This window comes from Kogia breviceps, chromosome 12 (assembly GCF_026419965.1).
Source record: "Kogia breviceps isolate mKogBre1 chromosome 12, mKogBre1 haplotype 1, whole genome shotgun sequence".
Taxonomy (NCBI): Eukaryota; Metazoa; Chordata; class Mammalia; order Artiodactyla; family Physeteridae; genus Kogia; species Kogia breviceps.
Window position 1 is genome coordinate 36864979 of NC_081321.1, and position 18998 is coordinate 36883976.

Consider the following 18998-nt stretch of genomic DNA (forward strand, 5'->3'; position numbering starts at 1 on the left):
ACTTTCCTCCGGGCACAGCCGCGGCGAGGTTAAAGGCCTTTTGTGGCAACGTTTAGGGAAGCCAGCGAGATGCAGGGATGGAGGGAGGAGATGGGAGTGCAGGCGAGGACCGTCCGCGCCCGCGCCCCGCGCAATCGGTGGCCTTTTGTTCGCCAGCTCCAGCGGATCCCAGCTCTCAGAGCGGCACTTCTCTCTTTCTCTCCTTCTTCATTTGGGAAAGAACATCTTTGGGGCGGGAAAGGGCAGTGAGTCACTGCCAGCATCCTTTAGCAATCACCCCCCCCCTTCACCCCACGGCCCGCATCCTCCCACTCGTATTCATATTGAGAGCGGGGCAGAGCTCGAGAAGGGCCGGCAAGCGTGCTCCCGTTTGCTCGGGCTCCGCGCCTCCGCTCCCCGGCCCGCGGCCAGTCCCCGAGACCCAGCCGGCCGCACACACAGTCCCGAGGACATCACATGCCCTCCTCGGGGCCCTGCGGACACAGGAAATTCCCCGCAACTGCGAGGCATTCAAACACTCCTCGGGTATGCAGTCGCGCCCTCACCTCGGCTGGGCTCTCCAGACGCTCGTGGTCCCTAACCCCCGTATGATTGAACCAGATCTGGTGCCACAATCTGCCACTAAGAAAACAGACTCCAAAAGTAAGCCAGAACCCATGCAAAAGTGAAATAAGGGGCTCCGGCACCTCCTTACACACCGTCGTGGGTGGTCAGGAGAACCGGGGATCTGGACTTTTCCTAAAAGCAAAATCCGAACGCATCCGGCACAGCCGCGCACTCCTTCCTTTCACGCCGCATGGATGACTTCTGCGTTACCGCCTCCTCTCACATCTAAAACATCCCTTTCCTCCCCGCCACCGCTCCCTCAGCTCTCCCCGGGAACGCGAAATCACCTTACCTCGGGCAATAAAGGAAAAGTGGCAAAAGGAGACGTCAAGGTATCCGCCCTTCTGGGATTTTCCCCCGGCCGTGCGATGTCCTTTGTGTCAAGGTCTGGCTGCCTCAGCGGAGGAAAGGTGGCCTCCTTCAGTGAGGTCTGGGCGGGGAGGCTCAGCGTGGCGTGGCGGATTTCCGAGGAAGGTGAAGGGCGTCGACCTTCAGGCGGAGCGGCGTGGCTGCCCCAGCCCGCGCTCTCCTGTCTCTCCTCCTCCTTTCGGGGCCGATTGCATCAGAATCTCCCCCCACCACCAACCCCCACCCACACGGTGCTCGCCAGCCTCGCACTTACATCCACATGCTCGGCCGCCGAGGGTCTCGAATCGCAGTCATTCTCCTATTGGGGGGCGCGTCGCCCCTGTGCATCCGTGGCTCGTGACGGTTTAGCTGGGAAAGTCAGGCTATTCCTCCGCGTCCAGCGTGCCGTCGCCTCCCCTCCTGCACGCCCGCTCCTTAACCGAAGCTGCGTGTCACTCAGCGGTGCCCGTCACATGGTGCCTCTGCCGGCGGCCGCCAAGGATGCAGCGACCGCGGCCGGCGGATACCGAGCATCCGGGAAGAAGGGAGGAGTGAGGGAGGGGTTGCGGGCGTGCGTGTGCGGGGCGCGCCGGCAGCAGTGACACCGGAGCAGAGGCTGCGCACAGCCTGGACACCTGCCCCACGCCCCCCTGGGGCCTGGCAGCGAGCCCAGAGCCCAGCTGCGGCGGCGGCTGGAGAGCTCTCGGGGATGGAGGAGGTGGGGGCGGCTTGGAGGGCGCGGAAGGATAAGAGGAGGGCTGCGCCCTGCGAAACTGGGGGGGCGCTTTGGGGGTCAGCGCCAGGGCCGGGCCGGGGCGCGGGAGCGAGGGGAGCTGCATTGTGGGAAGGGCGCCGCGTGAGGATGGCCGTGGGAGTGGCTGGTCGGCGCGCAGCCCCGTGAGCCGCTAGCGGCGCGGGAGCCGCGCGTATCGAGGGAGCGGCGTGTCGGCTCCCCCGGGAAGGCGCCGAAATGGCTGGGGTCGGCGGGGAGGAAGCCGAAGCGGCCGGGGCAGCGGGGAACGCGGCACCTCTGGAAACCCTTTGTCCGCAGCTCGCAGTGGGAGGCACCTCCTCTCTTCCGGATTCAGCACCCGCAGACCTCGCCAGCCCTCCCCGAGATCTGTTCTGGGGGGCTCTGTTTGGGAGATTGGGTGGTTTTGCTGAACTGAGGGCGCACTCTGGCCCGGCGGGGAGACCCTACGTGATTCCGCTCCAGGCTTGGCGCGTCGGGGTTCAGGGAGCCCGACGTTCCAAGTCGGGGGCCAGCGGGGAGCGAGGTCGCAGGATGGAGGGGCCTGGGACAGCTGGGCCCGTTTCTCTTTCTTTTGCTCACTCTTTGTTCCAGGCACAGCCCCTTTGAACTGACTGGGCACTTCCTTGGAGGGGAGTGTGTTTCTTTAAAATGGCGACAGGAAATCCCACCTGCGCGTCAGCCAATTAGACTGTCAGCACGGCGCGAATTTGCGAGGTGGGAACTCGAGCCTTTTATTGACGGGAACGGTTCCGTCTCCGTGTTCCATCAAAACAGGAAGGGGAAGGGGAATCATTTTTCAAAAAAATTAATCTACCTGGAGCATTTCAGGCGGGCAGACCGAGTAGCCTCTGTCACCGAGTGGCTATGGCTTTTTAGTCACCGCTGGAAACACGAGAATACAACCAAACTCCTCGTAACTGACTAAAATCCTCGTTCCGTCCAGTGGCAGAAAACGGTCTTCGTTAGTTCAACAATGGCTATCTGAGAATTCTACTCTGAAGGTCAGCTCTTGAATAAACCTGAGAAACTGAAAGGCAGTGCAAACAGACGGGAAGGTAATAGGCAGCCTCGTTCAGACAGACCTGCCATCAAATTCTGCCTCAAACACTGCGCCCCTCGCCTGCTTAACTTTTGTCTTTAGTCATGTTTCCCGATTTGTAAAAAAGAGTGTTAGTAGGACCCATGTCATAGTAATATTCTACAGGTCACCAGAAAGTTGGTTCTTCTCCCCCTTCCTGCCTAGAAGCAGCTAATTTAGGTTGAAATTACTAATTATAAGTAGTGTGCACCTTGCCTGGCAGAGATAATTCTTATGAATAAGGTAGGAAATCTGAACAGGCAAAGTAGGTAGATTGTGAGCATAGCTCCATAAGCCAGTTGAAATGTTTACCTTTTTTATCATCATGTGTATTCACCGGTGTTTGGAGAGCATCTGATCGCAAGCTTATCTTTTGATTACAATTTTAACTTATTTGCTAGTTTCTGTACACCAAAGACTGCAGTTAAGTAGCTTTTAAAAAATTGGATTCAATAGTGATAAGTTGGGCTTCACTCCTTGCCAACTACTGTGCTAAGCACTTTACATATAATATTATTACATGTAATCCTTTCAACTACTCAATTCGGTAATATCCTGTTTGTATAACCAAGAAAGCAGGTTTGAAGAGGCTAAGTTAGCCACGTTCACTTAAGACAGTAAGTGGTGAAAGGGGACATGAGGGAAGAGCATTCAGGCCTGAATTCAAAGTCCACGCTCAGGCTTAACCGTGATGCTACGACCGTTTGCAAGTAGACACTCTTGGGCCATGAGTGTGCAAAGATCTTCACCCCCTCATCTGGATTTTAGTTGACAACCTGGAACTGAAGTGTAGACATCAACATGGAGGCTGAAGTGAAGAAGCTGCTGTAGGGAGGACTGGGGGGAAGGAGAGTGTGGGTGGTGTTCAGGACGAGTGCCTGGTCACCGCAGTGTGGCTTTTCCTCCAAAACTGCTGGTAGGTGAATCTTCCTTTCAGCGGTCCTTTCAGTAGCCCAGCACTTAAACCCAATTGCTGTGGTCTCAAATGGGGGAAAGGGGTGTCGCGATGATGATGACTCTGATATTCACTGTGTGCTTCCCGAGAAACGAGCAACAGGACGACACCTTACAGATGGTCTCTCGTTTAATCCTCACATCATTCCTAAGAGGTTGCAGACCATCCTAACCCCTGATTGAGAGGTTAAGAAATTCATTCCAAGTCCACCCAGCTCTAATTGGCATAGCAAGTCTTACATCCAGAGCTGACGCCAAAGCCAGTTTTCTATGCCTGGCTCTAAAATGTACCCCGATGCTGGAACAGCCGCCTTTGGAGGACCAAGAGGTAGGACAAGTCCCAGGCCCCTCTGCCTTCACATGGGGACCACTTCCCTATTGCCAGAGAGCTCAGGAGTCAGTTTGCTCTGTAATAGGTTTCTGAGCCCAAAGAGCACTGTCATTCGTATCTAATGTTACCGTGGACCTTTGCAATTGAGTAGGTTTCCCCAAAAGATATTCAGGTAGTCAGGACACATTAATGGGTTATACTGTGGACTGCCCTATGGAACTGAGAAAAGAAAACTTCTGTATCTGAAAGGGAGGTGGGAGCAGGAAGCTCTAGTGTGAAAGGAGAACTGAATCACCTCGGGTCACCTGGGAGTTTTCTAGTAGCTCCACAGGCTCTTTCTGGATGGTTCTAGGAAGGAGGGGCAGCTTTGTGAAGAAAGATCAATCACTTCCCAAAGCAAATTCAGCCTGAACTTGAGCCACATCTGCTCTCATCCCAGCTATACCCTGTACTCACCCGGTTGTACCTCTTCTCCATCTGGGTTGCCCAATAGGACAGCTGTGCGCTTACAGAGAAAAGGTGCTTTTCTCCATGGGTTTTCATAGCTGTCCAAATATATCTGGTCTGATACCAGTAGACTTCTTGTGCATGAATTTTGAAATAGGATCAAAACTACCTTCTGAATATGTATAGCTTTTTTCCTTTTTAATTGGTTATAGGACAGTCTGAATTTTGACAATGATGAAAAATAGAAATGTCAGTTGGTATGGTTATTGCAGAATAAGTGTCCTGAGCATTTCCTATTTGTAACAGAAGTAGTACAGCCATCCGAAAAAAACTTTGCCTCATTAGAAACTAAGTTATTTATTTTGAAATCAGTCTTTTATTCCTATTTATAGGGTCTGCCCTAAAACAACAGATGGTCTTTAAAATTATTAGTGTTTCTTTTGACTGAGGCAATCACATTTCTTTGCCTGATTAACCCTTTTTACCAACTTTGATGTTCCTTGGATCTCATCCACAGATGACAATAAGAGTTAGTTAAAGCAGCCACAGCAAAAAGTAAATTTGCAACTAAAAGAGTCCCCGGTTGTCTGGCGTATCCTTCTGCAGATACATGGTGCCATGTTTCCTACCCCCTTGGTAGCACTGTGACAGGGCCTGCTGTCACCTCTTCCAGCATTTCGATGGACATTCTACCTCATCAGATTTGTAACTGGCTCTGGCAGGAGGTCAACAACTCCCACTGATTCTAAACTGAATTTAAATTAAAATCCCAGAGCAGGCTTCTTAAAAAATGTCTATTGTTTCTGATTTCACCCCAGGTCAGCTTTGTAGGGTCACAGTTAGGGAAGCAGGGACTAGGGTTTGTTAGATATTGTGACTGTATGGCAATACAGTTTCATTCATTTAAGCTCAACTAAAGAACCAGGGCCAATGATCAGTCCCAGAAGTTTAATGTCTAATTTACCCGACATGGATGCATTATTATGCAGGTCAACTTGAGTGGATCTCCCTAGCATGTTACCAAGTGAGGTAATGAGACCCATCTAATGATCGAATGACTCTGTGTCTCCAGAGTATGCACCACAATGCTTGGCACATAATAAGTGCACAATAAATGGTATCTGTTACTATTCTGCACACTTTGCAGAAATAAGCACAAGACAATGAATATTCAAAGCCCAAGTTTTTAGGCACAAAGTATTCTCTAATGCTCACTCCATACTGAAACAGCTGTCAAGCCCACACCTCTACTCCCATTCTTCCCACTATGGGACTAAGGAGACAAGGTATTTATTAGAGAATAGTTACTCCTTCAGGTTAACTCCAAACCTTACTGTTAAAGTGAGAAAGCGCAGGTTAGGCTCTACATAAGAATGTATTAGGGGCTTCCCTGGTGGCGCAGTGGTTGAGAGTCCCCCTGCCAATGCAGGGGACACGGATTCGTGTCCCGGTCCGGGAAGATCCCACATGCGGCGGAGTGGCTGGTCCCGTGAGCCATGGCCACTGAGCCTGTGTGTCCGGAGCCTGTGCTCCGCAACGGGAGAGGCCACAACAGTGAGAGGCCCACGTACGGAGAAAAAAAAAAAAAAAGAATGTATTAATTAAAAAGTAGAAGTGTTCCCAAATCGAGTATCACATCTATACTTTTTAATGGTGCCAGTGTAAGTTAGCACAACTTTATGTGAGGTAGCAATTTAGTGATTAAGAATGTGGGCTCTGAAGCCAAGTTTCTGAGTTCTAATTCTGGCCTGACAGCCTACTAGGTCTGTGGCCTTTGGCGAGTTGCTTAACTTCTCTGTGCCTCAGTTTCCTCATCTTTAAAATGGAAATAAACAGTAACACCTACCTTATACAGTTATATGAAATATGTTTGTTAATATGTGTAAACACTTAAAATAAGTCACATCTTAGGTATTTGATAAATAATAATACTAATTACGGGAAAATAATTTGACAATAAATAGGAGGAAGTTAGATCCCATTGGTGTCACTTCTGGGAGTCTGCATCCTAAAAATAATGCACAGAGATGTTCACAAATAGCACAGAAGTTAAGGGCACAACACAGGCTTTGGAACCAGGCAGGTAAAGGTAAAAGGCATGTTTGAAAGTATTCATTCAAAGCAAGGATAACATAAATTCATAAATGACAGATCAAAATTAAATACTCAGATGTTTAGGCTAGGGGAGACCTATAAACCCTCTGTAAACCCTTAGAGATACTTTGGGAAACAGAATACAGGGCTGACTGTTCCTTAGTCCTGACCCGATGTGGTTATTTTTAGTTTCTTATTAGTTTGGGTGTCTGAAGGCAATATAGCTGGAGAAAGGATCTTCATCCAAGAGTGAGAGAAATCAAAGTGATAGCAGGAAAGTGATGAAAGGCATCAAGGGAAGTGGGGCCATAGATGAGAAAATGAGAAAGTGAATGCCAAGATCAGAAGGCAGGAAAATCTGAAACAAGCCACAGATGCATAGCATGAGCTAGTTCAGGCCAGGACGAGGGCAGGGTCATCTCAGGAAGTTGGAGGGGGGCTATTTGATGCTAAAATCTTGCTGGGCAGAAATATGATTTTTGTCTTCTCTGCTGAAAAGATAGCTTTGGGGAGGAAGGGTTGGTTTTTGTCTTTGTTTTTTCTATTCCTTCTGGGAAGCAATAAAAGGGGAAGAACTCTTCATTACTTGAGTAGAGTCACACGCTTTACTGAAATGTTTCTTTTCGAAGTAATTGTTCTTAAAATAGGAAAAACCCAGTTAATTTTCAGCCTGATTGATTTTGAAGGACTATTTATTCTGTTGTATTTTAGACATCCTACGCTATTTCATAATCACAATGGGGTAGTTTTAAGAAGAGATTTATTGATATGTTTAGAGTTAACTATACACACACACACACATATATGTACTTCTAAGATAAAATACTCAAAGTTTTTGATTCAGATGTAACATGTGCAAAACTGAACTCATCCTTTCTTCCCCCAACCCAAACTCTTCTCTCCCCCATAGAACCCATCTTGGGAAACCATACCATCGTGGTCACAACTGCTCAGGAGAAAGGTAGGGGAGTGTCTCCTTCACCCTTCACATCCAATTGATGCATTCTTTGAACAAACATTTACTAAGTGCCAGGCATTCTGCTAGTCTTTCATGGAGCTTGGAAAGACCAACATTCCACAAATGATCTCGCCAGTGAATGTATGATTTATAGATGGAGAGAAGTGCTGTGAGGAAAAGGACTCAGTATGACTCTCTAGGGTAACAGAGGCACATGCACTGGGCTGGGTATCAGAGGATGCTTCCCAGAATACATGGGGCTTCCTTGGATTCTATCCTCTTTATGCTGAGGGTTTTAATAGGGAGGGAGTGATGGACATGATCCAGTGAGCATTTTCAAAGGAATAATCACCAGTCCTATCACTCTACCTTCTAAATACTCCTAGCATTTGTTCTTTTCCTAACTCCTTACAACCATAACTAGTATGAGCCTCTAGTAGCACACTTCTGGGAAAAGGTCTCTTCAAAAGGCATTGATAACATACCTCATCCTTAAAAACATCTTGATTTTACTTCTGCAACATAATATGTACTTGTATATACTTGTCAGTAATATACCTGTATTACTGTCCTGTTTATTATGTACATTAAAAACATTCACAAAACTTAAAATTAAATAGCAGGATTTTACATTTATTTGTAAATATTTTTATTACTAAAATATAGTTTTAATTATTATTAAAATATTAACATTTTAGTGAGATAAGTTTAATTCAATATACTTTATTTTTAAAATCTTAGTTTAACACTGTCATACAGCAATTCACGAGTCTGGTTCCAAATTTGGTTAATTTTGACTCTTGAATTTAATGGCTGTCATAACTGGAAAAGGGACCTCACAGAGATATGGGGACCCAATGGAGGCAGTGTACTGATGGCTGTACTTATCAAATCAAGCTGTTCAGTTCTTAATCCTATCCACTAATTGACAAAGATTTATTTTTTCACTGTTACTCTACAAAGGTACACTTAGATGGAGGTCATCATTCATGGTTATGGAAGTGAGCCATGGGCTCTACTTGATAATTCTGAATTTGTTTTGATGGACTGCTTATCACATTTGATTAGATGGTCATTGCTTTACCTTGCAATGTGGCTGACCAAAGAGCTCTCTTTAGGAGTGAAAGTGTCAGCTCTACGTTTTCTTATTTCCTTATGCTTGTATTTTTATTATTATTATTTTTTTCTGTGGTACGTGGGCCTCTCACTGTTGTGGCCTCTCCCGTTGCGGAGCACAGGCTCCGGACGCACAGGCTCAGCGGCCATGGCTCACGGGCCCAGCCGCTCCGCGGCCTGTGGGATCTTCCCGGACCGGGGCACGAACCTGCGTCCCCTACATCGGCAGGCGGACTCTCAACCACTGCACCACCAGGGAAGGCCCTTTATTATTTTTCATCTGAAGTTTCTTTAGAGGAATCTTTTAAATCTACTTTGTCCACTTTTGGAGGACACGTTAAAGTAGATAAAACAGAAAATATAATTTGTAAATTAACTCAACCAAGCATACAGAAATGCAATACATTGCAATATACTGAAAGGGGACGAATTAACTAAGGCACCACTGTCACCTTCTGTGCTCCTTCCTCAAGATACCTGGGATGCTGCAATTGACAGGGGCCATCTAATGTGTGGGCTGAGGGAGAGCCATCATTGGTCTGTTCATCTACATAGGAGATACAATATTTTCTCTCTGCAGCCCACTTTGTTACCCTGCCTTAGCCTTCCACAAGAGCCTCCTAGCTGGTCTCCCTCCAGCCACTCTTGGCCACATAATCTCTCCACAATAGTTTAGAAGTCACTTGCCTGAGTTGGCAGTTTCTGAAACCCATTGAAATAATTTATTCAGAAACTATCTTCCCCACAGGTCTGCAAGCTTCATAAAGGAAGATGGCATGTTTTTAACTGTTTCCAAGCACTTCAGACATAATAGAAGCTTAAGAAATATTTGTCCAATTAATGAATGTATGAATGAATAAATATAATATCTTTACAGTTAAGTAGCTCTAATTCTTTTCTATTGAATTTAAATCTCAGGTCCTTAAAATGACAAGGAATATTAAAATATATATAAAAAATATTTATCAAATGTACATTTAAATAAGTTTTTAAAGTCTGAGAGCCTATATATACAAATCAAATGAATAGCCATTTTTGGAATCTTGTGATGAATAAATTACCATTTTAAAACATCAAGGGTGGGCTTCCCTGGTGGCGCAGTGGTTGAGAATCCTCCTGCTGATGCAGGGGACACGGGTTTGTGCCCCGGTCCGGGAAGATCCCACATGCTGCAGAGCGGCTGGGCCCATGAGCCATGGCCGCTGAGCCTGCGCTCCGCAATGGGAGAGGCCACAACAGTGAGAGGGCCGCGTACCAGAAAAAAAAAAAAAAAAATCAAGGGTAAGTGTCTATTGAATGACACTTTTAAAAGGAAAAAAGGAACATCATCCTGTGTTTAAAAAGTAATGTATTAACCTATAATGGAAAAGAATCTGAAAAGGAATATATATGTGGGTGTGTGTCTATATATATATATAAAATCCCTGAATCACTTTGCTGTACACCTGAAACATTCTAAATCAACTATACCTAAAGAAGAAATAAAAATTTTAAAAATTACAAAAAACTTTTAAGTAATGTATTTAGTTTAACAGGGTTCTAGTTTATGGGAATGATCTGGAAAATTCAGAGCTCCAACCACCTAAAAATGATCATTCCATAATAGCAAGTGTGGTTTTTACTTCCAGACTTACATGGATAAGTGCCAGCATTCTCTAAGTCACATTTGCTGTATGAAATTAACATTTGTAAATGGAGTCTAATTAAATTTTGTGATTTAAAAAAACAGTTATAAGTTAATTGTCCTGTTGTTCCTCCTTGTTCTTCTTACAACAGTTAGTATTTAGACATCATCCTATAGTTAAGATACAAAGCACTTAGCAATATCAATTTAATAATGAATTCAATAGTTCTTTCTCTAGATTCAATATTGTAACTTTGATCATAAAAGAAATGCACTGATCTTTCCTTTTCAATTTTGAAAAGGAACAGAATGAAAGAAAATTGTCTTATTGCTTGGTATTTGTTCATTCGTTCATTCATTCATTTGTTCAACAAATGTGTTTGAAGTTAGTTCCTTTGGCAGTGTTCTTTATCTGATTTTCTGTTCTCCTTTGGAAACTCACTCCTGCATTTATTTTTCTACTACAGTATTTTCATCCTCTGCTCTACTGACTGTACAGTATTCAAACCTCTCCCATCATTAAAAATAAAGAAAGAGAGGATGGAGGAGAAGTGGGGTGGCAGTGGGCGGAGGGAGGAAATTTCCTTTGATTTTACATTTCTCTCTGGCTATAGCTCTCATCTTTCTTCTATTTAAGGGCCAAGATTCGAACAGTTAACAATATGTTTCCAATTCTTTACCTCAAATTCACTTTTTAAACACACACACACACACACACAATTGTAAAATTTATTCTCACTGTGGAAAAGTTGGAAAATGCAGTCAAATGTAAAGAAGAAAACTCAAATCATTCATAAGCTTACAGACTCTAGATAACCACTATTGACATTTACTTCATTTTGTATACATGCATACAATTATTACAATCAGAATCATGTCCAGTTTTGTATTTTGGTGACATTAAATTTTGATCATTTTACTTCAAAAAACATAAAATTTTAAGACTACAAAGTATTCCATCATACGGTTTCGCAATCATTCTCATTGATTTCAGATTTTTATTTTTTTATATAAGTGTATAAAACTTTTCCCTCATCTCTGATTATTTCCATAGATAAATTTCTAGAAGTGGAATTCCAGGGTTAAAATGTATCTATGTTTTAAAATACTTGCTACAAATTTAAAATCACTTTCTAGAAAGAAAGTATGCATTAAAACATTAATAGTATGTGAAACTGCTCATGGCATTGAATCTTCAGCATTCTTGGGTATTATAATTTTACTCACTTTTATTAATTTATTAAGAGAACAAGAGTTTCTGGGTTTAATTTGCATTTCTTTTCTTACCAGTTTTATTGAACTTTTAAAATGTGCTTATTAGACCTTTTATTTCTTCTCTGAATTGTGTATCATGTGCTTTACTCATTTTCTCCTAATATTTTAGTGTTTTTAAATCCATTTTTTAAGCTTTTTATATTTTAAAAGTCATAATTGTAGCTACAGTTTTTCCTTTGTCTGCCTTTTATTTTTTTTTTATGTTCAGATGTCAAAATTTTTATGTCAATGAACTGTTGAGATGTTTTTTCTTAGACCCACAAATTCATTTCTTATACAGAGAAAAGATAATATACACCAGAACTTGGCTTTAGTTCTTATGACTTAGATATTTTTCCACCCATTTGATTCTTTAATCCATCTAGGGAGAGTTAAGAATCTAAACTGATTTGTTCCAAATCACTAACCAATTATTCCACTACCCGTTGTGAAAATGCCTTCTCTTCTTTCCTCAGTTGTGTTGCCTCTTTTATCAGATGCTATTATTTATTACTGTTTATTATTCCAGATGAATTTAGGATTATTAATAAGTCAATAAAAGAAAACAATTAGACGTTTGTCTCACCTATAATTCAATTTAAACACACACATAAATATATTTACAATGAAAACCTAAAATACCCAAGGATTCTCTTAACACAAAATTTATAGGCTATCTTTCTATATTTTTCAAAGTATAAAATTTTGCTAATATATAAATAAAGATCTGAATACAATGAGAAATATACCACACTCCTGAACAGCCTGAAGATAGCAATTTTTCCTAAATTAATTTATAGAAAAGGAAATTTGCCAACCAAATCTTATTTTTTAAAATAAAAATATGAATTGTCCACCAGAGGGCAGACAGCAGAAGCAAGAAGAACTACAATCCTGCAGCCTGTGGAACAAAAACCACATTCACAAAAATATAGACAAGATGAAAAGGGAGAGGGCTATGTACCAGATGAAGGAACAAGATAAAACCCCAGAAAAACAACTAAATGAAGTGGAGATAGGCAACCTTCCAGAAAAAGAATTCAGAATAATGATAGTGAAGATGATCCAGGACCTCAGAAAAAGAATGGAGGAAAAGATCGAGAAGATGCAAGAAATGTTTAACAAAGACCTAGAAGAATTAAAGAACAAACACCTAGAAGAATTAAAGAACAAAGAAACAGAGGTGAACAATACAATAACTGAAAATACACTAGAAGGAATCAATAGCAGAATAACTGAGGCAGAAGAACGGATAAATGACTTGGAAGACAGAATGGTGGAATTCACTACCATGGAACAGAATGAAGAAAAAAGAATAAAAATAAATGAAGACAGCCTAAGAGACCTCTGGGGCAACATTAAATGCAACAACATTCACATTATAGGGCTCCCAGAAGAAGAGAGAGAGAAAGGATCCGAGAAAATATTTGAAGAGATTATAGTCAAAAAATTCCCTAACATGGGAAGGGAAATAGTGACTCAAGTCCAGGAAGCGCAGAGAGTCTCAGGCAGGATAAACCCAAGGAGAAACACACCAAGACACACAGAAATCAAACTGGCAAAAATTAAAGACAAAGAAAAATTATTGAAAGCAGCAAGGGAAAAAAGACAAATAATATACAAGGGAACTCCCATAAGGTTAACAGCTGATTTCTCAGCAGAAACTCCACAAGCCAGAAGGGAGTGGCATGACATATTTAAAGTGATGAAAGGGAAGAACCTACAACCAAGATTACTCTACCCGGCAAGGATCTCGTTCAGATTCGATGGAGAAATCAAAAGCTTTACAGACAAGCAAAAGCTAAGAGAATTCATCATCACCAAATCAGCTCTACAACAAATGCTAAAGGAACTTCTCTAAGTGGGAAACACAAGAGAAGAAAAGGACCTACAAAAACAAACCCATAACAATAAAGAAAATGGTCATAGGAACATACATATCGATAATTACCTTAAACGTGAATGGATTAAATGCTCCAACCAAAAAACACAGGCTCACTGAATGGATACAAAAACAAGACCCATATATATGCTGTCTACAAGAGACCCACTTCAGACCTAGGGACATATACAGACTGCAAGTGAGGGGATGGAAAAAGATATTCCATGCAAATGGAAATCAAAAGAAAGCTGGAGTAGCAATACTCATATCAGATAAAATCGACTTTAAAATAAAGAATGTTAAAAGAGACAAGGAGGGGCACTACATAATGATCAAGGGATCAATCCAAGGAGAAGATATAACAATTCTAAATATATATGCACCCAACATGGGAGCACCTCAATACATAAGGCAACTGCTAACAGCTATAAAAGAGGAAATCAACAGTAACGCAATAATAGTGGGGGACTTTAACACCTCCCTTACACCAATGGACAGATCATCCAAACAGAAAATTAATAATGAAACACAAGCTTTCAATGACACAATAGACCAGGTAGATTTAATGGATATTTATAGGACATTCCATCCAAAAACAGCAGGTTACACTTTCTTCTCAAGTGCACATGGAACATTCTCCAGGATAGATCACATCTTGGGTCACAAACCAAGCCTCAGTAAATTTAAGAAAATTGAAACCATAGCAAGCATCTTTTCTGGCCACAATGCAATGAGCAAAAACAAAAAACAAAAAAAAAGACTTGCTGGTTACAGAAAGATAAACATCCCAAATGTTCATTCAGAGGGGGCTAGTGAAAGCAATTATGTCTGCACAGTGGAACACTCAGCAGCCTTAAGAAAAAAAAAAAAAAAAAATCCGCCTGCCAATGCAGGGGACATGGGTTCGAGCCCTGGTCCACGATGATCTCACATGCCGTGGAACAACTAAGCTAGTGAGCCACAACTGCTGAAGCCCGTGCGTCTAGAGACCGTGCTCTGCAACAAGAGAAATCACTGCAATGAGAAGCCCACGCACCGCAATGAAGAGTAGCCCCCACTCCCCGAAGCTAGAGAAAGCCCACATGCACCAACGAAGACCCAACGCAGCCAAATAAATATGTAAATAAATAAATAAATTTATTTTAAAAAATATGAATTGTCCTAACCATGCACAGCCAAGACACCATTTTTAGGTAAATTACATTTCTTTGTCATGTAAGCATAAATAAGAACTTTTCATGTACTCGGTTTCTAGCCATCCACAATATATTGGTTGACATTCTTATTCTATAGGTAAACATGGTAGACGCAACTTGTGTTTGTTACATGGAATAAAATAGCATCTTGGTCTAAGTCACCAAGAATGTTTGAAAATCAACCAGTTAGACATCTGTCATAGGTTGGGTTCCCTGGGAAACAGTGTGAGACTGAGGTTAACGAGCATAAGGTTTATTAGGGATGCTCTTGGGATCCACGCTTGAGGAAGGGAAGGAAAGGAAGCAAGATTAGGGAAGAGAGAGGAGTTGGGCTATGACAGAGTCTCAGTGAAAGCCTCAGCCAACCCCACAGGGAGCTCAAGGCTGTGGTGGCCCTTCAGAATTGTCTTGAGTTAGGGTGAGGGCCCAGATATTTTTACCTCCATATTGACCAGTCACGGGATGCAGGCTGCCTTGGGAAAGGAGTGTGACCTCGGGCGAATCAGCTTTCTTTCACGGAGATACTTCCGCAAGAGGGCAGATAAGTGAGGGCTTCTGACAGCAGCAGTCCTAAAGGGGGAGAGGGACAGTGTCCTACGGTGTCCTCTGTAGCATAAACTTAAAGTAGTCCTCATCATTTCCACATCGTGTATCAATTATCAACTTCTATTCAATAAGATTTGTAACAGTAGAAAACAATTCTTGAGAGAATTATTTTTTAAAACACACAGCCTAGTGTACTCCATGTCATAAACAGATAAGAAATAGAAAAGAAGGACTTCTCTGGCGGTCCAGTGGTTAAGACTTCACCTTCCAATGCAGGGGGTGCGGGTTCAATCAATCCCTGGTCAGGGAGCTAAGATCCCACATGCCTCGTGGCCAAAAAACCAAAACATAAAACAGAAGCAATATTGTAACAAATTCAACAAAGACTTAAAAATGGTCCACATCAAAAAAGAAAAAAAATCTTAAAATGAAAAAAAAGAAAGGATTCTAAGGTCCTCTTGTCTGACTCTTGGGCATGAAAAACTATAATGGAAGCGTTTGGATTTTGCTTTCCATTCCCTTTGCTTTTCATTGCCTCCTTTAGTGAAGCAGCAAAGTAAAAAGAAGCCAGGGAGAAATAGTAAGGGATCAAGGTTCACATGTATTCTTGAACAGGGAATGTTGATAGTGATCTATCCATATTAAGAAAGATAGCTCATTCTTCTGACCTTTACGGAGTGGGGTTGGGGGATGAGGGGACAGGTAGAGATGGAGGGGAGAATAGGAGGGTTGCAGAGGTGCCGACCGAGGATGATTGCAGGCGAAGGAGGAGAAGGAAAAATGACCAAACCCCTACCTGTGCCCACCTCTAAGTCACATGCTTGTGTGTTGTCGGTTTCGCCTTCACAACAACGTTTGAGGTAGACACTATTAGCCCCAGTTTTCAGAGGGAGGATGTGAAGGGCAGAGAGGGGGTATAACTTAGTCAAGCTTTTATAGACAGTAGCTGAGCTAGAATTCAAACTCCCATCTGTCTGCTCTCAGTGCCTGTGTTTCTTTCTGTTATATGCTGTAAATATGAGGGATAGAACAGGACTGAACAATTAGAAATCATCCTGCCATTCTAGCATCACTCAGATTTATCATCCATGTGGTTTAATGAACATTTATTGAGTGATTACCAGGCACTTTACTATTTGCTGGGATTAAAAAGAGATGAGTAACATACAGTATTAGTCATGAAGATCTACTGTGCTTATCAGCCCTGTTAATTACTAGCCTATTGGTTTTGCCATTTTGTTCCTATACCTGTGGCAAAGTAATAGAAATGGTCATCCAATTAATTTCTTGGATAGGTTGCCCGAGTTACCTAAATGCATGACAAGCTGACATTTGAAAGACATTAAAAACATAAAGTATGCCCTGAGGTGGATCTTTGGAGATGAAAGGAGAAGCTGCTGGCATGGACAGGGGACTCCTTTTTCTAATGGAGGCAAAGAAAAAGAATGTGATGTAAGGGGAATAAAAATGCGAGGTGAGGGGCTTCCCTGGTGGCGCAGTGGTTGAGCGTCCACCTGCCGATGTAGGGGACGTGGGTTCGTGTCCCGGTCTGAGAAGATCCCACCTGTCGCGGAACGGCTAGGCCCGTGAGCCATGGCCTCTGAGCCTGCGCGTCCGGAGCCTGTGCTCCACAATGGGAGAGGCCGCATCGGTGAGAGGCCCGCGTACCGCAAAAAAACAAAAACAAAAAAAGAAATGCAAGATCTCAGACCTGTGGGATCAGAACCTGCATTTTAACCAGATCCTCAGGCGATCCCTATAGCCCTCTGAACTCTGAGAAGCACTGTATTAACCCATCACAGCTGCCTGAAAATACTCTATGCTTCCTTGTCAGTGGCTGAAAAAAATCTTAAAATTGTGTTCCAAAATTGCACCAACATATACTGATCGTTTAACCTTGACTGCATGCATTGATTTTTCTCTTAAAGTTGTGTATAGTCAGGGACACTCAAGACGGGGGTGAGGTAAGTACTCTACCCCTCCAAGAAGTAGAGGGGTAGGGTACCTTACTGTACTTCTAGGAGAAGATGGAGATTTAAATCTTTGTCTTAGGATAAAAATGGTGATGAGGAAAGGAAGGGGCATGAGCCGGATCGAATCCAGTCCTCAGGACTGGAGCTGAAAGGGTGGACTTGGAGTGGCCATACTGGGTAGCAGTGAGAATGAGTTACCCAGCACTAACCTAATACCCATGGTTGGAAAGCAGAAGCAATGCAGGGACAGCTAAGAGACTATCTTGTGGACATTTAGCTAAGAAATAACATGTCTAAAAAAGATGTTGCCGTTTCTTAAAGAAGTTGTAAAAGGTGGACTGGTAATTTTCCAAGCCTCAGTTTTTCCATCTGTCAAATGGAGGGTAATTTCTAGTGTGCAGATTGTTGTAAGGAATAAAAACAAACCACGTAAAGAGCTTAGACCAGGGGCGGCACATAGGAAGCAGTGAACCGGCACAGAGGTAGCTAGAGTTATTCTATCATTACTGTTGAGAGACTGAAAGCAGAGAACATATCTAAGAAGCTCTTCTAGTAGTAATAATAATAGCAACAGTGATTAAGTGCTCACTGTGAGCTGGGCACTTTTCTAAAAGTGCTTTACAGGAAGTAGCACATATATGCCTCACCACAGTCCTCTGAGATAGGTACTGTTATCCCCATTGGTCAGATTGAAAACTGAAGGACAGAGGGGATCAGTGATTTGCATAAATTGCCACAAACAGAATTCAAATGTCCAGTGTGACTTCAAATCTGGCATTCTCCACCACCACGCTCTTCTACTACATGTGCTCCAGTGAAGATAAGGAAGAGAGGTATGGAGAGAGAAATAGAAAAGAAAGGCATGAGCAAAAACCCACCAGGGAGGAAGAGTGGCAGTGAGTGAGCAAACAGCCCTGAATGAATAGACAAGAGGCCAAAATAACTCTGAGCTGCTGAGCAGAGATGGGAGAAAAATGGCACCCATGCCAGAGATGGAGGTTTGTTTTGGTTTTGGCTTGCCATACTTGAAATGTTTAAGGTTTGATCAAAATCTCTGGGATCATTTTGAAGCTATAAATAATTATTTTTGAAAACTAAGATTGCTTTTGCTTTTTGAACAAAGAATACTCAGAACCAGCCATTCACCTGAAGCCTGTGTGTTCAGTGATTAGTTCTGTACATAGGTGAGCATTTCTCTCAAGTAGCACATATTTAAAGAGCATAAGTGGCTTTTTTTCACAACCCATTTAATTTACACTGGTTTTACCTTCCTGCACAGATGGCCTGCTTTTCCTCTTCCTGTGCTTAATTCTCACTGAAGCCAAAGAGTGTTACATGCCCATGAGGATTCAGTGGCGTTAAAGAATACAGGAAGAGGAGTCAGATGGTGCCAGTATTACAACAAACCTGCAAGGAATGGTTCCTAAAGTTATGATATTATGCACAAAGCTTAAAAAGATATTTTGCAGCATTGTTAATAAAATGGGAAGATGCAAGTAATGTTAACTGAAAATAAAGGAGGAAACTAAATAGTATATGCAGTATAATTCTCAAACAGTGAAAGTAAAATGTATATAAATGTATGTTTATATTTATCACATATTTTTAAAAGGCTGAGTAGTCATTTTATAATCAGAAAAATCCCATGTTTTTAAAAAAGAAAAGCAACATTTAGAGTCTCTGTTTTTCCTGTTAGGTGTTTAAATCTGAATGAAAGCTGCAGTTTCTGCTGAATGTTTTGCCTAGTGGGGGCGGTATTAGTCCCCAAGATTTCTGCAGTTGCCCTGTTTTTGGTCTGTTTGGGAGAGCCTTAAGTTCAGGGAAGAAGAGAGGAGCT

General features: G+C 42.7%; 1 protein-coding gene and 1 long non-coding RNA gene across 4 annotated transcripts in view; one reads left to right on the top strand and one right to left on the bottom strand.

Moving 5' to 3' along the window:
• The window catches only part of SLC38A1 (solute carrier family 38 member 1), a 69212-nt gene extending 67311 nt beyond the window's left edge, over positions 1-1901 (bottom strand). The window contains exons 1-2 of one of the 3 annotated variants that reach the window (XM_067009145.1): positions 1229-1554; positions 899-1150 (exon numbers count right to left, since the gene is read on the bottom strand). The gene's annotated coding sequence lies outside the window, so the exon portion shown is untranslated. Of the gene's footprint in view, positions 1-898 lie in introns of all 3 variants that reach the window. The other 2 variants (XM_059082091.2, XM_067009146.1) reach the window with 2 other exon arrangements.
• LOC136792263 (uncharacterized) lies at positions 1648-18508 on the top strand. Its single transcript, XR_010835794.1, has 3 exons — positions 1648-1672; positions 7523-7573; positions 18441-18508. It is a non-coding gene; the product is annotated as an uncharacterized lncRNA (long non-coding RNA).
• Positions 18509-18998: the final 490 nt, after the last annotated feature.